The sequence below is a fragment of the Ursus maritimus genome, unplaced genomic scaffold, assembly GCF_017311325.1.
Source record: "Ursus maritimus isolate PB19 unplaced genomic scaffold, ASM1731132v1 scaffold_4, whole genome shotgun sequence".
Lineage (NCBI taxonomy): Eukaryota > Metazoa > Chordata > Mammalia > Carnivora > Ursidae > Ursus > Ursus maritimus.
In genome coordinates, this window is record NW_024426552.1 from 24835437 (window position 1) to 24858110 (window position 22674).

The 22674-nt window shown below is 39.7% G+C and overlaps 2 long non-coding RNA genes across 2 annotated transcripts in view; one reads left to right on the forward strand and one right to left on the reverse strand.

Moving 5' to 3' along the window:
• On the forward strand, positions 1 to 5943 carry LOC103673057. The gene is made up of 4 exons (XR_571301.2): positions 1 to 135; positions 3160 to 3650; positions 4400 to 4521; positions 5289 to 5943. It is a non-coding gene; the product is annotated as an uncharacterized LOC103673057 (long non-coding RNA).
• Positions 5944 to 14619: 8676 nt separating this feature from the next.
• LOC103673058 overlaps positions 14620 to 22674 on the reverse strand; it is a 42017-nt gene continuing 33962 nt past the window's right edge. The window contains exon 3 of the long non-coding RNA XR_571303.2: positions 14620 to 15123. This is a non-coding gene — a long non-coding RNA (uncharacterized LOC103673058). The remainder of the gene's footprint in view (positions 15124 to 22674) is intronic.

Below are 22674 nucleotides of genomic sequence, written 5' to 3' on the forward strand. Positions count from 1 at the left end.
GAACATAAAGGAAGTGTGGTTTCATTGAAGAAGAAACTGTGAGGTGCTTTTACAGCAAGATGTTTCTATGATCATCTGTGACCAAAGAGAAAAGACAGTAGAATCAGCCGGGCTCATAAACAGCTATACGATTCTGTATGTATTGTCTGGAGAAAGAGGGGGAGACTGTAGTCTTGACACCTTATTGCTCTCCCAGTCTTGTAGCAGGAGAAAATATTTCTCTTAGGAGTAACAGTGGGATGATTCTGCCACACAAGCAGAAGTTGGGTCACCTGCAGCTCAGCTCCTGATACCTGGCTCGGACATTTGCACTCGTGCACAGAAAAAATGTAAAGCAGTGTGATAATCTGTGTGGTAGGATATCATTTATTCCATCAGAACTGCCATGTATTCTGAGATTATATCTTTCCTATTATGGCAGTGGAAAGTGGTTCTTTCTTTCAAAAAGTGATAGCAGCAGTAGATGATAGGTTTTTATTTTTATTTATTTGTTTAATTTTGAGTCCTTATTTGGTAAAAAGTTAAAATTATAATCTTATGTTGGTGATTAACTTAGTGTTCTCCAGAACAACAAAACCAGTATATTTTTTATATATGTACTTTTTCATATATATTTGAATGAATATGTATATGTGTATATATTTGTATGAATATGTACATATATATGTATATGTGTGTGTGTGTACACACACATGCACATAGATACAGAAAAGAAGATTGATTGATTTTAAGGAATTGGCTCACAGTTTTGGGTGCTGCCAAGTCCAAAATTTGCAGGGCAGGCTAGAAATTCCAGAAAGAGGTTAATGTTGCAGTCTTGAACCCAAAAGCAATCTGGAAGCAGAATCCTCTTCCCATCAGCAAACCTCGGTCTTTTCTCTCAAGGCCTTCAACTGATTGGATAAGGCCCACCTACACTATGGAGTATAATCTGCTTTTTTCAAAGTCTGCTAATTTAAATATTAACCACATCAAAAAATCCTTTCACAGCAACACCTAGCCTGGTGTTGACCAAACAACTGGGCACCATGGCCTAGTCCAACTGACACATAAATTCAACCATCACAGTTGGTCACTATTTTTCATTTTATTCAATACTGCATTCATTTGATAAATCTGAAAACCATGGATCTGACATTATCTCGTCCAGGCAGGTGCCACTAAGCAGCACTACCCCCAAAACAGTCAGCTTAGGTTATGATCTCCAGAGAAGGAAATGCACCCAACAGTCTTTTCTACTATTCTGAATGTTTCCATGTGTTCCAAGACAGCATAGAGGAACCACTTTTCATTATTTCTTAAATAATCTTTTGAGGAACAAAGAGAGTTATCTACCAATATGCTTCCTCTTAATACGGTGTTGGTCTTAAATTATTTGAATACTGAGTGTTCTATAAAAAGCAAAAGCTATATATAGCCCCTAGTAGATTCAATACCCAATAATGTTAGATAACTTGTTGAAGGTTTTAGAATATTGAATGTTGGTTTGTACATCTCTTATCTTTGCTCTCTGCCAACTTCACCATACAATTCTCTAGAGAGCTAGTTGTATCAGAGAAAGATACCACCAAATCTCAACCACCATCACCCCAAAGCAAACATTCTTGAAACAAATTTACTTAGTCCTGGTGGGTACAAGAGCCCTAGTGCTCCCCACAATTAATGGGGTAAATAACTACATTTCTGGCGATCTCGCTGTGGGGAGTTTGTTCCTTTCTGTCCTGATCAAATAGTTTTGAGACTAGAAAATGCAGCTTCTGGGCCCCCTGCTAAGTTGCTGCCACACAGCTTCTCAGAAAAGCACCAGACAAAAATGTGGGTGCCTTGTGAACTGTTGCTGCCCTTCAGAGAGATTGGGGGAGTTTCCCTTAACAGAAAAGAAAATGCAGGGGAAGTCGAGCTACTAACATGGAAAACCACATTTCCTTTGCTGCCTCCCTCTCTTTTCATCTTCATACCTGTGTGAACAAAGCTCCAGCAAATAGAAGTTCACCTCCTGCTGGGCTACCCTGCTTTTTATCAAAGTATGCAGGGAATTTCGGTCTCAGATCAACACAGACTGGTCTCATCTCCGAGAACAAAATGACCCAGCCTATGAGATACATGAATATCATAGAAAACCAGTAAACATGTGGTGCTAAAGGGGCCTTCAAGAGTCTCACAGCTTTGATTTGATTTCATTTCATTGTAAGAGAGCCCTTCAAAACAAAAAGATTCTTTAAGAACATAAGTTGTAACACATATGAAGGTAGAGATGCTTTCTACATGAACGACAGTGGAGATTCTTGGGGCAAAGGTCCCTTCACATCCTTCTCAGTGACTATCCCGCCAGTTCCCCCAAACTGTCACTTGTACCAAAGCTGTAGGTCAGCTCTGATGACTACAACCCCGGGTATCTACAAAGCACTGTAAGAAACTGCTGGTCTAGTCTCGCCTCCTGAAGTGGCCTAAATCACTTAAGAAACTTCCAAACATTCTACAGAGTTTATTAGCCACAGAGGCAAGGACCAAATCCCAAATCTCCTGATTCCATTTCCAGAGTTCCTGTGAAATACCACCTATACCTGGGCTCCTACTTTTTATTTCTATTGCACAAGATCTTCTGTCAAGGATATTTCTGTGGGATATTTCTTCACACTCTGATGGACCACAGGAAAAACCAGGAATGGAAAACACAGGGAAAAGAAAAAAAAATCGGGCAAATTTTCCCTGCTAAGTAAAGTAAGGTTTTGTCTGAACCAGGACAATTGCTAGTGAATCCAGAAAGTATCTTAGATGTCCTCATTCTGGAAGGCAACCAAGATAGGCTCCAGGAACAGTTCTTATCGGAACCTGAAGCCAGCAAGTGCCTTCCTTACATCAAAAAGCCAGTTTCAGCAAAATTCATTCCGTGGAAAAAGGAAAACTTAGAAATGCCCATTGCTATTACCTAGGGAAAAAAAGGAAAACATATACCCCGTTGCTCCTAACTGGTTCTTCAAAACAGAGGTGCTAAAGTCATATATTACTGTAGTTGTATGTTCAAAGGACTGTGCATGATGTGGGTAGGAATTTCCTCTGTCAACAGAAGGAAATGATAACAGCATGTCTGAAGTGCAAATGCTCCATATTCTATATATATATTATATTATATTATATTATTATTAATCTCTTTTGCAGAAATGGCGTATTTCTGAGCCACACCCTTGAACCAGTGAGAAGAAGGCTTAAGTAGTTGGACCAGCAGAGCTCATTAAACCAAATTCCAATCCCATACTTAGTTAGATACAAAGAAACTTTAGAACAAGATCTGAAACTGTTAGGTAAGCAACCCTCTTCTTAGTCCTTACCACTAACTTAATGCTCATTAGAAGTAAAAGGAGGCCCTATCCAATTACTCACTGCTTGGTTTCCTGTTGTGCTAATGGACAGGAAGAGAGAGAGAGACTGCCACGAAGCAAGAACTGGTGTCTGAAAGCAGCCCTCACTTGGCCACATGTCTGTGTGTGCTGAATTGTTCAGATCAGTCAATTTAGGTGAAATATCATTACTGGAGATGCTAGAAATAGCATGAGCAAAATGCCCTAAGAAAATTCAGGAAGTTTGTGTTGCCTCTTCCCCTTTCCTTCTGGAGCAATTCGGTGTAAGAACTACTAGGTGAGACAAATAAGGTAGGTGCCCAGAGGGTGGGAGGGGGCCTGCTGGTGTGGGTGTTAGAGCCGGGTGTGGGGGCTGCTGATGCAGTTTCAAATGCTACCAGTCTGAAGGAATCCATTCAAAAATGTAGTGAATATGATTATTTGTTATTGTGGGTAATAAAGTACTATCTGACATGTAGTGTCTTCCTAAAGAGCAAGCGTTGTTCTTCGTGCTTTATACACTTTCTGACATTTAACTATCAAAATTTCTGTAAGAGGTAGGTATAATTACTAGCCACACTCTACAGATCAGAAAACCAAGGTACAAAGAATTTAAGAATCAAGCCCCACATCACACTGTTAGAGTGAACTTAGGTAGTTTCAGTCTTAGGCCTATGAATTTAATCATTACACAGGCAGTTTTAGTTCTTAACTCTAACCCTTAGTTCTATCCCCCCTCACATTTAATCGGTCATCTAAGATCTATTAACATTGTTTAGGAGCTCTCTTGACACCCTGTCTCAACCTTAATTCTAACCCTGCTATTTAATGTCTTGGTTATTGAGGGGCCTTCTAATTCTGTTATGCCCTCAATGTTTGTGTGCCTCTGGGACTCATGTGTTGAAGACTTAACCCCCAATGTGATGATACATTGGTGTCAGAAAGGGGGGGGGCTTTGGTGAGGTCATGAAGGAGGGAGCCCACAATGGGATTAGTGTCCTCCTAAGAAGAGAGTCCAGAGTGTTCTCCCCTGCAACACATACACCCCCTTCCTCCTTCAGCCGCCTCAACCTTGTGAAGACAGTGAGAAAGCAGACATCCGCAGGCCAGGAAAAGAGCCCTCACCAGGAACCAAATCACCTTATCTTGATCTTGGACTTCTCAGCCTCCACAACTGTGAGAAGTAAGTATTTGTTGTTTAAACCACCCAGTCTGTGGGTTTTTTTTATAGAGCCTGAGCTGACCAACATACTTCCCCAATACCCAGACTCTCCCCACCTTTATCCACAGTCCAGGCTATCTCCCAAGTCAGCTTTCAAAGACATTTATCCAAGTCACATTCATACTTAAAAATGTGCAATGATATGTTGCCTTAGGGTGGGGTTTAAACCCATCAGGAGGGTATTTGGACCCAATTACTTTTACTAACTTTATTTCTCACTACACTTTTCAATGAAATGTTCCCTCCAGCTAAGTCCCCAAGCACATCCTGTGCAACCCTTTCTCTCTGCCTCTAAATATGCTCTCTGACTGTTTCTGGAATGTCCTGCCTCCATTCTCTCTCCAGAAATTATTTTTACCTTTTGAGACCCACTTTAAGTGTTTAATCTTCTGAAAAGATGTTTCCAAATTTCTGTGCTCCCTTAACACTTTGCTTATGGCTCTGTTTTGGAAAGCGTTTATTTAGGATCGCTTTCAGCCAAAGACTAAAAAATGCCCGAAGGGCAAGGACAGTACCTCCTCGTCTTTGTATCCTCCGCCCTCGCACAGAGACTGGGTAGTAAATGCTCGTTAAATTAATGTTAAGGGAATGAATTGGATCTATGAATACACTCTTTCCCAATTTTGATAGCCATTAACTTTGGCTGCAGTAGTAATTTTAATAAGTAGAGGTTTATTTTAGCGACAATCTTGCTTATCTAATTTCCTAACATTGCAAATTTCCTACAGTTCCACATCCAGTTCACTGATCAACCATCAAACTGAAGGATAGCTTGTCACTACATCTGCAGTGAGTCACTTGCCTGGGGACAAGCACATGTCACACATTTACATTTTGCCCTTAAGGTAAAAGCACGTTCTTGTTTTCAGAAAAGAGCAGAAGTCTTGAGAACTAAAACAGTAAATCCAATGCTGACTGTGGTCAGTGATGAAAACCTAGTATCATTAACAAAAATGTACAGTTTTTGGAGGCATGTTCCTGGTTTTGCAACCATCGTGACTGCTAATGAGTTGCCAATTCCCAAGTCTCATTCAGATGACTTGTGCAAACAGAGCCAGTAACAAGCTCTCTGGCCAAGATGTTTAACAAGGTTTTTCAAAACTGCTAACTACAACACTGATGACCTTAAAACTTCCACTAGAAGAAGAGACTCCGCATTTGTATAAAAGGTCACTCTGGAGAGGGCAGTGATGGCCAAGGACACATCACTGAGGAGGCACCTACAATATTCTAGATGGCCTGCCTCTATGGAAGGAGACAGAAACGTTTCTTTCCAGTACCCTGCTGTATCATGATTGGAAGTATAGACTGTGGGGCGCCTGGGTGGTTTAATTGGTTAAGGAACTGCCTTCGGCTCAGGGCATGATCCTGGAGTCGCAGGATCGAGTCCCACCTAGGGCTTCCCGCCCAGCGGGGAGTCTGCTTCTCCCTCTGACACTTAACCGGGCTCGTGTTCCCTCTCCCTCAAATAAATACATAAAATCTTAAAAAAAAAAAAAAAAGAAGTATAGACGTATTTGAGACGCACCTGTGTGCGCACGCACACACACCCCTACGCTTCCAGTTTTCTTATTTACCAGCATGATGTAGCACGCTTGAACCTACAAATAGATTCTTTTCTGGGTAGCAGTAGTATAAAAGAAGAGCACTAAAATAAAAGGCTGGGTATTTGACCAGAAGAACTTGGGATAAATGATAATAGTAAATAATAACAACAAAACAAACAAACCCCATGTGCCACAAGTTGCTGTAATGGTTTACAACATTAAATGAATTAGTCCTCTTACTAAGATATGGGTACAGGGCCGCCTGATGGCTCAGTTGGTCAAGCGTCTGCCTTTGGCTCAGGTCATGATCCCAGGGTAGTGGGATTGAGCCCAGCGCAGGGCTCCCTGCTCAGTGGGGGTCTGCTTCTCCCTCTGCCTCTGTGTGCTCTCTCTCTCAAATAAATAAATAAAATCTTTAAGAAAAAAGAAAAGAAACTAAAAGGTGGGTACTATTGACTTTATGGATGGGAAACCGAGGCGCAAGATGGAGCTGACCACATCATGATGTAAGAGGTGAAGCTGGGATTCGAGACCCGGCATTCTGCTAACAGGGTCTGGACTCAGCAGCTGGCTCCAACATTTAGTAATTCTAGCGTCTGTGTACAAACTGTACTATTGCCCTTCTCGCTTGTTACGATTCTTCCCGTTTGTTTGGGTTTTTAAGCGCTAGCAGATTTGCCTTGCAAACAGCCCTCATGCTAGAAGAGTATCTGTGAAAGGAGATATTTTATATTCGATTAGCCAGCCATGTGATATTAATTCAATGGACCAGGTCATAGATGATCTTTTAATTTAAAAACTGAGAGACAATAAAAGATGCTGCTTCTTCAGCCAGCATTCAAATGCCTGTTCACCAACCTATCCCGGGACCATAAAAACTCCCATTTTGTAACACGCATACACAGGCATCTCCTGTCACTCAACGGTCTGCACCCCGTCACATCCTGCATTCCCTTTAACACCAACAAAGTGAAAAATGCTTCCCTTAAAAAACAGAAAGGAAGACCATGTTGAAATCACTCTAGATTTAAGCCCTCTGGTGTGCAAGTGTTTTCTCTGTTTGGAAAAGCTCTGGAAGCAGTACTCAGCTCCGTCATCTCTTACAATATTGCATCACTGGATACTAACAATCAACACAAATAAACGTTCAGAAATGAAACCGGGTGGGAGCAGTGGGGTGTGCGAAATGAGACAGGCCCCCAGGGGGTTGGCAGCGCTTGCCTGTCTAGCAACCTGAGCTCAGCAAAAATGTCTGGTAAACTTGATTTGTCTCATCATTTCCCAGCTCCGCTGCCACCAAGATTAAACTTCAGGATTTCATTTCTTTACCCAGAGTGGGAACGTATCCGACTACTGTAGCTGCTTCTCCGCCTGCAAGTTTTATGGGGGCAGCGAACTAGAGTGTATTGTGTTATTAAACCCTAACCAGGCAGTAAATTACAGGGAGAAAAACAAAAGCGAATTCTGCTGAGGAGGACAGGTTTTTGTTTTGTAAGTGAACGGCCGACTCTACCTTATTCTGAGTGAGCAAATTGTGAAACATTTCTTAGGAATTTGTCATCATACTTCATCTTTGTCTTTAGGTTAGTGGTGGAAGCAATATTTAAAAGAAAGTTTCCACACAGGGGAAGGGACACCGAGGGAACGCTGGTGCCCTAGCAGTTGTGACAGTTACCAAGTAAACCCTGTTTCAATAACTTTTAGGATTTTGCTTTTAAATCCATGGATAAATAGGCAGGGGGTGCAGGGGAGAGAATCAAACCCGAATTATTTCAAGTTTCTCAGCTGTCCTGAAACTGCTGAGTACGGGTAGCAGCACCTTCTGCTCACGGAGTTCAAATTTTGCAGGGGGAGCTGATGGGGAATGAAGGAGATAGTGTAATGCCACAAAATAGACAAAAACCATTCTTTGCCCCAATTGTGTAAGACTGTGGGGAGCAGGAGGGTGAATGGCAATTCCCTGGGAGGCTGAGAGTGTCAACCTCCCGTCAAACTGCTTTCTCTGAGCTTTTTCAACCCACCCCCACCGCTAACGCTGGAACAGAATTTGGGAGATGAAGGTTAAGGCATCTTTGCACCCCGGAGGCACAAAACTCGGTAGCTTCTGTGCTGCCTTCAGGATCCCCTGCTTCCTTCAATAATGACACAAGCAATCACCGAAAGACCCTTATTAAACACTCACGTGTGTCACACTATAAAAACAAAACCCATACGTGGGCTATCCCCCACCTATCCATGCCCCCCACTCCCATTATTCAAAACAATGTCGAGGGAACAAAACTGAAGCGACATCATCATGCCTCATGGTGGGGGAGGGGGGGTTAGCATTTAGTTTAGTGGATAGAGAACATGAGGTTCTAAGAAGTTGCCGTACTTTTCATTCCCTCAAAGCTTCAAAGGTTCCATTGTAACCATGTGGAGAACACAAAATTGTTGTTCAAGGTTAAAACCCGCCCATTGTAGGAACTCTGGGTCTTCAGGAGCCTCCTTTTTTTGAACAAGTTCTCAAAGACTATAAAGAATCAGAAGGATGAAACTTTATACCCTTTTTCTTTTAAAAAGGGTCACACTAAAATGTTCCTCCAAATTAATGTTATCATAAAAGTCTTAAGTATTACATGGTTTCTTTGGAAACAGATTCTCTTCCACCCTCCTGAGAGAGAGTTAAGGAATCTGTTTGCATTACAAATGACTATCAGCAAAAAAAAATTTCATCTCTTCCTGGAAACTGAAGAATTCAGAAATGTGTAAAGGTCTATGAGTTTCAAAGATGATTCACCTTTAATTTTGCTGAGAAAACTAATTAGCTCTTCCTCAAGAGGGTTCTTGTAAAACAAGGCTTTTTGAAGGATCTTTTAAAAAAGAAAGTGGAGTGAAAAGAAGAAACCAGAATGCGAGGGCGGAGGGTGGTGAGGACAGAAATGTATGCTCCTTAATAAAAATATTAAGGACAGTCGGCTCACCACAACCAACAGAGCCATGTGGTCCAAACAGTTATGTCTTGGAATAGGAGCGAGCTGAGTGGCTGAGAGAAAAAAATAGGGTCAATGGAAATAGGTGTTGCTCAAAAACATTTTTAGGCCATCTTTTAAAATCCTATCCGAGCTCTGCAAGAAACTTTAGGAATTCTTCCATTTTGACCCACATACTTAGAAGAAGTTTGAGGCCATTTCCGGGGAGCCCATCCACCACTCCTGGAAATACTCCTCAGATGCACCCCCTTTGTGAAATCTGTTTCAACTCCCCAGGCGGAGAGAGGGGTCTCCTCCCGTCAGTACAGCTGCCACCATTTTGGCACATGTCATAATCACACTGTTCCTTCTTTACATGTCCATGAGCACCATTCGATAAGGTAAGAAGTAGTACTTCTGTCTATTTGCATGTGTGAAGATCCCTGTGCTTAGCAAAGCCTGACTCAATAAATGGGTGTTAATTGATTGCTCAATTAAAAGACAAATTAATGAATGTGAAAAAAGAAGGCCCAGACTTATTAATTGGCTACCCAGATCACACAGTGACTTTGTATCAAATTAAATCTCAAAGGTCTTAAATTTTTTTTTGCATGCATATTTCAGCAAAGGATTTTATTATAACAAGAAAAATTCCATAATAAAACTAGGAAAACTTTAGGTCATAACCCAAATGTGTGCCTCAAATTAGCTATTTTCTTTTAAAATATTTAAACATAGTGTGCTAGACACTATGGAGAATATTTGAAGTTTCAGAGCAAATGTCAGAAACAATTCTGTTCAATTTTTCAACATAATTGTACCTCACTTTGTGTGCCTGGTACTGTACTGGGAACAAGGACACCAAGACACCTGGGACAAGATCCCAGCGCCCAAGGAGCTTGCCATCTAGTAGGCACTTAATGGAAAATCTAGGGATTCGTGGGGTCCTGGGATCGAGTCCCACATGGGGCTCCTTTCTCAGTGGGGAGCCTGCTTCTCCCTCTGCCTGCCACTTCCCCTGCTTGTACTCTCTCTCTCTAACAAATAAATAAATAACATCTTTAAAAAAAATTTTAAAATACAAGTTATTTCCAAGAAAAAAATTTTCCACAGAAAAATAATATATGTCATTTAAAAAAGAAATAAAGGAAGCACCTGAAGAAAAAGATGGACATAACTCTAAGTTCTGGCAGGTTCCTGGGGTGACCTGCTGCTCCCAGGCAGTCTGGCACTTCTCTGACTCCTCCCTGCTCTGCAGGGGGTGGCAGGTTGGTGGCATCCTTGGCATTCTTTCTTAACCCATATATCCTGAGGGACACACCAACCCTTCGCTGCTCTCTATTCTGAGGGGGGAAAGCTTGGTCTTTTCACTAGTCACAGTCCACTGACACACTCATAGTCCAGACTGTTCTGGAATCTATCAAACATCCTCCTGAGTAAACAGACCAGAGCTAATAGGACAGAAGTGACCGTGGAATAATTATGTCACTAAACTTACACAATTAATAGCTTATTTCAGTGGGTCTCAACCTGCAGGTGCCTAAACTGGCAGCATCAGCACCACCTGGGAATGTGTAAGAAATATACAATCTCAAACCCACTGAATCAAATTCTGGGGGTGAGGCCCAGCATTCTGAGTTTTAACAATTGATGCAGGTGATCCTGATGGCATTGAGAACCACTGGTTAATTACAAATAGATGAAATGATATCTTTTGGTTGCATCAACTATAATAAATGTCTTCCACCATTCAACCTACAAGAAAAAAGTTACATTTTTTAATTCATTCATTTACTTCAATCATAATTGCTTTATGCACATGTTAAATACACTCGTGCACACACGTATGTGTGTGTGTGTGTGTGTGTGTATGTGTTTATACCGCTCAAGTGAGTCAGGCCCTGCAATGGATATAAGGATAATGGTTTGTGCCATAAAAGGGCTTATAATCCAATGCAGGGGAAGAGAGAGGCAAATTCATAAACATGAACAGCTCTGCCCAGAATGCCAGATGAGAAGTATGAGAAAGCGCAGCATGCATTTGGCCAAAAGAGAGATTCCACAGAGCTTGTTGGAGCAGGGTTAGGGAAAATTTAATGAATGCACTGTGCAGCTAGAATTTTGAAGTGTTGTGGATGGGCAAAAGAATCTTCCAGGCACAGGAAGAACATAAAGACATGAAGTGGAAAAGAACACAGTATGTTACCAGATGAGCATGTAATTCTGTGTTGGAATGCAGATTCTGTGAAAAGGATTAACCTGAGAATGAGTCAGAAGAGTGTGAGATGGACTTTGGGAGGAAGGGCCCTGAGTTCGGGACAGAGTTCTGGCTTCTCATGAGAGTGAGAACAGAGGCCTGAGGCCTATAATGGAGGCAGGTAGCACAACCTTTTCAAATTCTTGCTCTGTTGGCCACATCTCTACCATGGGATCCCACGGCAAAGCAGGTAAGCTCTCTGAGACTCTGTTTTAACAGACAGAAAAACATATTTGTCCTTTTATTGCACAGATAAAATGAGATGGGCAGAAATGGGTGTAGAGCCATTTGTAGTCAGAGCTATGTTACCAGGCCTAGCCCTGGGAAACCAGATGTTTCTTCATGACTCCTGCCAGCCAAAGCACAGGACATTGTATACTGCTCTTCCACTCTTTCACATCAGAATTCTCCAGGAGAACGGTTTGGAGCTTTTTTTTTTTTTTTTTTTTTTTTTTTTTTTTTTTAAGTTAAGAGTAATTTGTAGTTTGGAAAGTTTCCTGAGCCAAGCTATGTTTAAGTGTCCACTTTTAGACACCAGACTTGCAGCTAGCATCTCTCCCCGCCCTCATCTCCCACAGCCACAGGACTCTTTAAATCCAGGAGCAGGAGATGTCCCAGAACACAGGATGGGCCCTGAGGCAAGGGAGGGCTACCGTTTGTTAACTACGTTTCTAGCTGTTTCTGCCAGTTTCACACGCTCACTCTCCCTGATTTTTCTAAAGTAACAAAGAAATGTGGGCAAGTAAATTACAAAAAGCTGAACGGTCAATTAAAAAATGTGCATGCTTGAAAAAAATCCATCTCTTTTGAATGCTAGTTTTCTTAAGGGCAAAGACCATCTATGGCTAGTTCTGTATAGCACTTAAATGGTATCAAGTAATTTGATGTTTTGAGGGCCTCATTTAAGAAGTACTATAAAAAATAGCTGGGGGAATGTAAATTAGTACCACTTCTATGGACAGCAAGTTGGCAATATCCATCAAAACTTAAAATACATGTACAAAGTGAATTGAAAGTTATGCTTCTAGGACTGTATCTTACAGATATACTCAAATAGGCAAACTGGTTCTGTACAAGGTTATCCAATAAAATATTGTTTGTATTAATAATTTTTAAAAGATTAGAAACAACCAAAATGACCATGAATACAGAAGCGGTTAAATAAAATATAACCATAAAGTACTTGGCAACTGGAACAAAGAATGAGGAAGCACTCTATGCATGGTTGGAGAAAGCTCTAATATATACCTTTTTTTTTCTTTTAAGATTTTATTTATTTATTTGACAGAGAGAGCACAAGCAGGGGGAGCAGCAGAGGGAGAGGGAGAAGGAGGCTCTCTGCTGAGCAGGAAGCCCGATGTGGGGCTCGATCCCAGGACCCTGGAATCATGACCTGAGCTGAAGGCAGACGCTTAACCGACTGAGCCACCCAGGCGCCCCAATATATACCATTTTTGACAAAAGGGGAAGGCAGCACAGTGTGAAGAGTATATTATCATAAAAAAATCAGAAGAAAGAATTTATATATGTTTGCTTATACAAAAAGTATACCCAAAAACATAAAGTACAAAAGAAACATAACATTGGCAACTTCCAAGGGAAGGGAACTTGGGGTCTGGAACATGGGTTAGGGGAGAGTTTTCATTTCATACTTGTTTGTTCCTTTTGCATTTAGAGCTGCATGGATGTATTATCAATTTTTTAAAAATGAAATAAAATAAGAGTTCTAAACAGGTTTAAAAAATAAATAATTATTAGCCTGAAAAATAAAGTAGAAATCCCAATTTTCTTTAAAAAAACATTCTAAAAGACTACCAACTTTGAAGCTTTTTCTTAAAAGTTCAATGAAACATCTCCACTCTAAAAAAAAAAAAAAAAAGTAAGTGTTTTTGTTTGGTGTTTTTTTTTTTTTTTAAGATTTTATTATTTATTTGACAGAGAGACAGCCAGCGAGAGAGGGAACACAAGCAGGACGAGTGGGAGAGGAAGAAGCAGGCTCATAGCGGAGGAGCCTGATGTGGGGCTCGATCCCAGAACGCCAGGATCACACCCTGAGCCGAAGGCAGACGCTTAACAACTGTGCCACCCAGGCGCCCCTGTTTGCTTGGTTTTTATCCTGCTAAGAAAAACATTCTGAACCAACTAGACTTCTTCACCCTTAATCCAAAGAGACAGAACCAAAGAGATGAACCAAGGAGGAAAAAGTCACAGGAATAGAGATCATGAAAAAGAAGGACAATATATGAAAGTGTGAGATGCGTAACAAGCGACAGTGAACCAAGGGTTTATTCTGATGTCCTTGTTTCAGAAGAAAATTTCATCAGACTTAGTAAACTATATGCCACACAAAAATGCATAAAATAATCCATAATCCATAAAGCAAATCAATTGCTCAATAAAAAGTAACCAGTCACTTACTCAATAAATGCACAGTTTTGTAATGAAACCAGGGAAAGTTATTGCATGTGACCTCATAAAGAAAACACCATGCCATGAAATGAATAACTGAGTCAACAACAGCCTTATAGTAATTATAATAACTTCACACAGCTATTATTTATAATATGTTTAAATGTAGGCAGGAGTCATAACGACAAAACATAATTAAATAAGAGTCATGTACAAGGGACCAAAACAATGGAATCCAGACAAACAGCCCTGAGAGGATGTTTAAGTTAAAGATGGATTGCAGATCATCTGAAGAAAGGAAGGACTGCATATTCTTCAAGTTGTCCTCCATAAATATTACTTTTCTCAGAGGGCTTTTGCTTCATACTAAGTGGCTGTGAATTTAATGTTATACTTCCTGACAAGTGCCTGGAGATATTCTCTGGTGCTGCTGTAGGACAGAATGATAGTTTTTAATCATCAGCAAAGCTAGAACTGAATTAACATCCTTTAACAAAAGCTGAAGACACTTCCAGTCCCATGTGGAAATAGAAGACCTAGCTACCACTGCATAGAAGTGAGCCTATGAGAGGGTCAAGATCTCCCTTAAGAACATTATAGGCCCATTCCAACATATGCATTAATGGCGGATAGATGCTCAAAATATGACCAATGTTTAATATTTTTACCTGTAAAAGATAAAGCATGTATTATCAAAAGTCCATCTTAGTCATTTAAAAAAAAAAAAAGATTTTATTTATTTATTTGTCAGAGAGAGAGAGAGAAATAGAAAGTGAGCACAAGCAGGGGGAGTGGCAGGCAGAGGGAGAAGCAGGTTCCCTGCTAAGCAAGGAGCCTGATGCAGGACTCCATCCCAGGACCCTGGGATCATGACCTGAGCTGACGGCAGACACTTAACCGACTGAGCCACCCAGACATCCCCATCTTAGACATTTTTTAAAGCCAAGAAAGCACCCAGAGGACATTTACATTTGAACAAATGGCTTCATGGTAAAAAAACCAAAAATAAACTGGTCACAAAATGCATGTCTTGAAAACTCAATCAGTTGACTTGCAGTACATGGGTGTAAGCAAAAACACAGCCAAATGTTAAAGGATGCTTAAATAAGAAAGCTTATTTGGCTTTATTTTATTTGAAGTTATTCTTTCTGGCAGTGTATCAGTTAGAATAACTGATTCAGTCTCATATAACAGAACAACCAAAATAACAGTGGCTGAAACAAGAGAATTTTATTTCTCTCCCACATGAAAGAAATCTAAAGTGAAGCAATGCCGGGCTGGTACAGTAGCTCCATAGTCATCAGGCTCCAAGTTTATTCCTTTTTCCTCAACATCTTAGCCAACATAGGGGGGTTTCCATCTTCAAGGTCACCTGCAGAGTCCAAGATGGCGGCTGCAGCTGAAGAAGGAGGAGGGGACACAACTCCCAACTAAATGTGAGGAAATATAACTAAAAACAAAATCTTCTCCCAATCCAGAAATCCTCTCCACAAAGGTAGTAAAGAAAGAAAACAATTTTATTATTGAATAAGCATTAAACCAGAATGTGATACATATATCACAGGGAATCTGATACGAGATTGCAAAGGCAGAGAGAAATCTCACCCTTCAGCCACATAGTCAGGCAGATACAACCCATTACATACATATTCTCAAGATAAACAGTAACTAGTTCTTAAGTCATAAGACTTAATTGTACCATTTTATTTCACAGAGTTCATCCTGGCAATTTACCTGGCAATTGAAGTACCCACCTGTGCTAGTTAACTGACAAAGGAAAAACAAACTTCTCATATTTTTGTGACAGGAGGTAGTTTTATAACTGGGAGCTAGGTCAGCTAAATGGAGGTTCCTGCCCTCCTGCTGAAACTTGGAAATAGGGTGCTATCTTCCTTGGATGTTCACATGGAAAGGAGGTGGTTTCTGAGTTCTTGAGAAAGGCATTCCTGAGTTGAAAACTGACAAAAGGCCTATCTAGTTTTCTTAAGAATTTATATGCAGTTCAAAGGGAAGAGAAAGCACTTCTAATCAGAAGTTTCTAAAGGAAATGCTCTAAGAAAAAGAAGGGGAGGAAAATCTCTTCCCTTGTTTTCAACAGGGAGAATTAAAACCTCTTACTTTTAATTTGCATTTGTCCATATATGTGTCAATAGCTTTGAAAGGATGATCTCATTTACAATAGCAACAAAAATGTCAGAACACCTAAGAATTGTCTTAAGAAATGAACAAAAGCTAAAGGTAGAAAAATTTAAAACCCTCTGAAGAACACAAAAGAAGAACTGATCAAAAGGAAAGGCACACTTTGTTTTAGTACGAGAAAAAACTCAGTATTATATGTCAATTATTCATGTCTTTTTATCCTTTTAAAACAATAAGTAATAAACATTTTTTAACAAGACAAGATAGAGCTAGAGTACATTTTTTAAAAGTACATGGGCAAAAGCAGCCAGGAAAATGAACAATGAAGGGCAATGTAAGAGGACTGGAACTTCTAGATGTTGAAATATATTATAAAGCCTTAACAGCTACAGTAGTGCTGTCTGGCTCATGAAGAAACAGACCAAGTCACAGAATAAAATGTCTAAAAATACATCAAAATACCGAAGAGGATTAAGGATAGCAATTCAGATCAGTAGGGGAAAAGACAAGCTATTTAATATATGCTGCTGGGACAAGTAGGTAGCCATCTGGGGGGGGGTGGGAATTAACATAGAACCCAAACTTCACAATGTACACCAGGAAAAATTCTTAATGAATCAAAAAATAAAATAAAAAAAATAAAGTCATGAATGTACAGAAGAAAACAAGGAAAGATCTTTCTGATAAGGACTCCAACATTCAGGAATTTTAAAAGAAAAACAAATTGAGGGCTCCTGGATGGCTCAATCTGTTAAGCATCTGCCTTTGGCTCAGGTCATGATCCTGGGGTCCTGGGATCCAGCCCTGCATTGGGTTCCCTGCTCAGTGGGGAGCCTGCTTCTCCCTCTCCCTCCGCCTCTCCCCTTCTCCCCCAACCACTTGTGCTCTCTCACTCTGCTCTCTCTGCTCTCTCTCTCAAATAAATAAAATCTTAAAAAAAAATAACAAACCCAAATTGATAAATTCAACCACATAATCAAAACTTCTGTGTGATAAAACAAAACAAACCAGAGAATCAGAAGCAGAAAGCCTATAGGCAAAATCAAGACAAATGACAAATTAGTAAAGATATTTGAAATGTATTGCAGATAAAGACCTAATATTCCTAAAATATAAAGTGTGTTTCAACAAATAAGAAAAAAAGCAATACAAATGGCTAAAGGTTATAAGAAGATAATTGACCAAAAAGGAAATATAAATGGGTCTCAAATATATGAAAATGAGGTACAATATTCCTCATAATATAAAGAATACAGATTAAAACTGTTTTTATGTGTTGGATGGATTAAAAAACCAAAAGTTTGATAATACACAGTGTTGATTAAACTGTGGAAAAACTGGCACTCTCATAAATTGGTGGGGCTATAACTTGGTACAACCCCGATGGAATGCAACTGGACAACATCTGCAAGAATAACAAATTCATAACATACTCTTGGAATTAACAATTCCAATTCTAACTTTTTATTCTACAGAAATACCTGCATATTTGTAAAGTGGTATTTGTACACAGTTACTCACTGATGCAATTTTTGTAACAGCATAAAATTGGAAACAACCCAAAACAATGTTGTGCAGCTATAAAAAAAACCGAGGAAGCTATTTATGTACTCTTACATAGTTACCTGCAAAATATATTAATAAATATGAAAAAACAGATGTAGAACAATTTGTATAGTACGCTGCCTTCCATTTATGTAAAAAGGACAGAGAATAACATGTGTATTTACTTATATATAATAAAGATAATTCTCATTTCTCTCCCTCCCTCTCTCCCCTACAAAAAATGCAATAAAAATTTCAGGATTAATGAAATAAATGTGGTTACCTTATTTGAATGAGGGTGCCAACTGGGACAAGGGGGGATGGGATGGGAGGCATACTTCTCAGTGCACAGAATTTTATAAGTATTTTAATCAAGCAGATCTGTTATTTTTTTCAAATTTTTATTGAAATTCTAGTTAATTAACATACAGTGCATGTTATTATTTTTTAAATAACAATTAAAAAATTTAAAACAGGATCTCTATTAAGCACATACAAATTAGGCCATAATTAAGTCTGCTTTGAGTCAAAGTAAAAAAGAAAAAGTAAATTAAAATCATAAGTGTCTCTATTTTTCTAAAACATCCCTATACCTAATCATGTAGAAGGCCAGTAGTAGGAACAGGCATGTGATTTAGATATTTAGATCTTTCCATTTAGTTAACATATTTATAATTTAGTAAAATAAATTACTTTCTCAATTCAACCAGATAGAATTACATTGGTAAAACTGATTTTAAAAAGAAAAAAATTTTAATTGGCTGGGATTTGATCACTCCTATTTAGAATCTTCCCAGGGTACCTTCTTTGAGATTTTTTAAATTATATATAAAATACGAGGGAGCATACATGACACCCTATTGGAAAGCCCTTGGCATCTACAAAGTTATGGCAATTGACCTAATTATTATACTTGGTAAAAGAGAGCCTTCTAAGAACTATCTTCTACAGCCTCACCCACATAATTTGTAAATCAGGTAAGTCTTTCACAGAATTTGCCCAGATTACTAAATCTGATCATCTTTCCACAGAAATTTTAGACCCGAGTTTTTGTTTTCTGAGTCAATGCAAAGCTTCACATGACAAATGTGAATGCAGGGATGCCTGGGTGGCTCGGTCGGTTGAGCGTCTGACTCGGGCTCAGGTCAGTGTTTTGGGATTGAGCCCCATGTCAGGCTCTGCACTCAGCAGGGAGTCTGCTTCTCCCTCTCCTTCTGTGTGTGCTCAAATAAATAAATAAATAAATAAACTTTTTAAAAAATAAATAAAAATAAAAAAGGAGGTTCTAGGCTTCTATTGATAGGCAATTGTACTGAAGACACTAACTGAACAGGTAAGGGGATGTAGCCACCTGCCCCTGGTTTTGAGGCAGCGATGTGAGTTTGAAAATGTCCTGTGTGAACTTCTGAAATTTTGTTTTTTGCATTAGCTTACTAACATCGGCTCACTCAGCTGACTGTGCTTCTTTGTTTCACAGGTAGTGACAAAGGGTCAAACTCAAACGGCTTCAGGTATGAGCCTGGTAAAACAATTATGTCAGAATAAGCACGGCAAACTGAAGGGTGAACCTCCCTTCCAGGGACTCAAAATTCATTGCTTTTTAAAAATCTGAGCTGATTACGCCAAAGAGGGAAAAACAAAACAAAACAAAACAAAAAAATGATCAGAAGTCTATAGACTGAATTCGGCCTCTCAGCTAACTAACACTTCGATACTCTATGACTCACTATACCTAGAATCTGTTTTAATTCATTCAGATCTGTTTCTGCTCCGCCCAGGTCAGTATGGAAGACTTTTAAAGCATCCTATAAAGAAGAGCTAACACTTCACTGAGCCACAACTCAGCTCCAAGTTCTAGGTGCTAAAGACCCAGAGGTGACTAAGACAAATCCATTCCTCAAGGAAGTCCCAGATACAGTTTGATATTGTCAACATCATCTGTTCAGTTTCCTGTCTCCTGTCTCCTTTAATCATCAGGAATACTTCTCTGTAACATTATTGGATAAACACGATTTTACTTTCTTTAAAGCCAGGTTCTGCTGTAATATTTATAAGACTCATTTCTTTTATTGTAAATATTAGAAACCCATTCATACTATTGCCTGCTCTTGCCTTCCCACATCTTACCCTTTCTATTCTTACTGTCAGTGAAGCCCCAGGACACCCACAAACCCAGATTTCAACTGAGTTCTGTTAGCCTGGAATTCTGGTTAATGTTCTAGATCTTTTTCGTTATGAGTCTCTTAAAATGGACCCAAATCTTTGGACACCAAACCCATTAAACCCAGACCTAGTTTCCTGGATCCTGAACCTTGCCTTCTCTCTTGTGTTAAAAAACAAAATTCCACTGAGTAAATTTAAAGATCAAATTGACTTTAATTTATAATTTATGAATGGGGCAGCATCCCATTTTAGGGGATAGAAGGAGCTCCAAGGAGCTGGACAAAATGGAAGGCTCTTAAAGGCAGAGCAAGGAAGTTATTCTGGCAAGGAGTAGATTGTTTAAGGCAAGGTTACCTCCCTTTGGAGGAAGGCAAGTGTTGATAGGCAGATTACCTCACTAATGCTGGCCAGATAATTCCAGATTGACTGGTTAAAGAGTATATTCTGGGAGGCGCTGCAGTTGCAATTCGGTTAAGCAGTAAGACTTGGTTTGCAGACATGGGGCTTAGTATACGTGACTCCATTTGGGGCCTGCGGTCTCTTTTTTTAACACTAGTTTGGCATGACATTTTGACTTTGATTTCCTTTCTGTAAGCAGGGTGCCCTTCACCACCTTTTCTCCCCCCATAACAGATGCTTCTTTCTTTTTTTTTTTTTTAAGATTTTATTTATTTATTTGACAAGAGAGACAGCGAGAGAGGGAACACAAGAGGAATGTGAGAGGGAGAAGCAGGCTTCCCGCCCAGCAGGGAGCCCGATGTGGGGCTGGATCCCAGGACCCTGGGATCACGACCTGAGCTGAAAGCAGACGCCCAACAGCTGAGCCACCCAGGCGGCCCATTAACAGATGTTTCTATACTACGAAACTTTTGCCCTCTTAGCCCCTCAAGCTCACAGTTTGTCCTGAGACTTCTCAGCCTGTCGCAACCTCTTGTTCCTCATAATTCCCCTGATACTTTTGAAAGTATCTTTCTATAAAGTCGCCTTTAGAAAGGCAAAAAATTTAGAGTGCAAAAATAAAATATTTAAAGATATAATTCATACATTAGAGACCTCATCTTTAAAGAAAACTTCATTTCCGTGATCCATTAAAAAGATTAGCACATCAATAGGAAGACTTTGGCTGAAGAAGAAAAGCCATTCCTGTATCTAACTTATTTGCCCCACTCTAGTCCCCTATTAGTCCTCAAATTATCTTTCTTTCATCAAAGAAAATAACCATATAATTATACAATTATGTGATAGACCATTTTTGCCACTTACTTAATTCTTGCCTGAGAAGCTGCTCTCTCTTTCCTCTAAAGATTTATTTCCCATGTGGTTTCCACTCCAAGTTTTTAATTTTAATTAATGAAATCCATCCCAATTCTTGTAGTCACAGGACCTTTCTAATCTGTACATTCAGCTTCACCAATACAAATACTTCTTTTCTTTCTCACCTATTTATTTCTCACTAATCCCCAAAGGGCACAGTGATAAGGCTCAACAGACATTTCGTTTAGGAATAATTTTTTAAAAACATAAATAACCTAGAATTACTTTATCATACACCTGAAACTAATGTAACACTGTATGCTAACATTAACCAATATAGCACTTCACATTAAAATTTAAAAATTTTTAAAAATAAAATAAAAACCTATACCTTAAAACACACACACACACACACACACACACACACACACACATACCCCAAACCACATAAATAGAGGCTCAGTCAGTTAAGCGTCTGACTCGACCTCGGCTCAGGTCATGATCTCAGGGTTGTGACATCAAGCCCAGCGTCAGGCTCTGAGCTGGGCATGGAACCTGCTTAAGATTTTCTCTCACCTTCTTCCTCTCTATAAAACAAAACAAAACAAAACAAACAACAAAAAACCCCACACATAAATAACCTAACAAAACACCATACACTTCTCTAAATCTGCTTTCTAAATATACATTAAGTTTTAGGGACAGAAGTGGTGAAAAAGAAAAGTCAAACTCAAATTATTCCCAGTCATCTTGATTTCACAGATTTCACATAGTTAATCTTTGTTGAAATTCTAGAATTACAACACTTTGTAAATATGGGGTGAAGGCCAGACTCAGACGTCAGTCTTTTGAGCCTTGCTATTCACTTTTGACTTGATTGCTATACCATGCCTATAATAATAGTCTCCTTTGATTGTTTCAAACCTGCTATAGTTCTTAAAATCACAGTTCATTTTTTTAAATGCAAACTGCTTTTCTTTTCTTTTCTTTTTCCTTTTTCTTTCTTTTTTTGGTAGGTGGGGAGGGCCAGAGAGACAGGGAAACAGAGAATCTTAAGCAGGTTTCACAACCCTGAGATCATGACCTGAGCTGAAATCAACAGTCAGATGCTTAACTGACTGAGCCACTAAGGCGCCCCAAATCACAATTCATTTTGATACTAAGTGAATATAAATAGTATAGGAATATGAATAGTGCCAGAAGTCCAGGCAATTTCAGTTTTCCACAAATCACCCCCACCCCAAGTCAGTTTTGTTTTTTGTGTTTTTTTTAAAGATTTTATTTATTTATTTGTCAGAGACAGAGAGTGAGAGAGAGCACAAGGAGGGGAGCGGCAAGCAGAGGGAGAAGCAGACTCCCCGCTGAGCAAGGAGCCTGATGAGGGACTCGATCCCAGAATCCTGGGATTGTGACCTGAGCCAAAGGAAGGCAGACACTTAACTGACTGAGCCACCCAGGTGTACCCCCCCCCAAGTCAGTTTTTAACATACTTGCTACACAACCATTATTATGTGATGATTTAGTCCCAAGGCAGAGGGGAAAACCTATTCAACCCTTCATAGAGGAATTCTACCATGTGAATTCCTAAAGGGAAACACATCTAGAGTTCCAGCTGAGATTGTACCAAGTACATCATATTCCCAGAGTTATGAAACTCAACTCTGCTCTGGCATCAGGAAGAGAGGAGCGACGAGATGGGCTTGTACTGGCAGTGGGGCTGGGAGGGCGGAGGTGGCAGGTGTGTGCAGGACTGGGTATGAGTGGCCACAGGATTTTGTCAGCTGGAATAAGGAAGTCCCTGACAACAGGAAAGGAAGGAAACTCCATGGCAGCCACAAGCCAGAAAGTG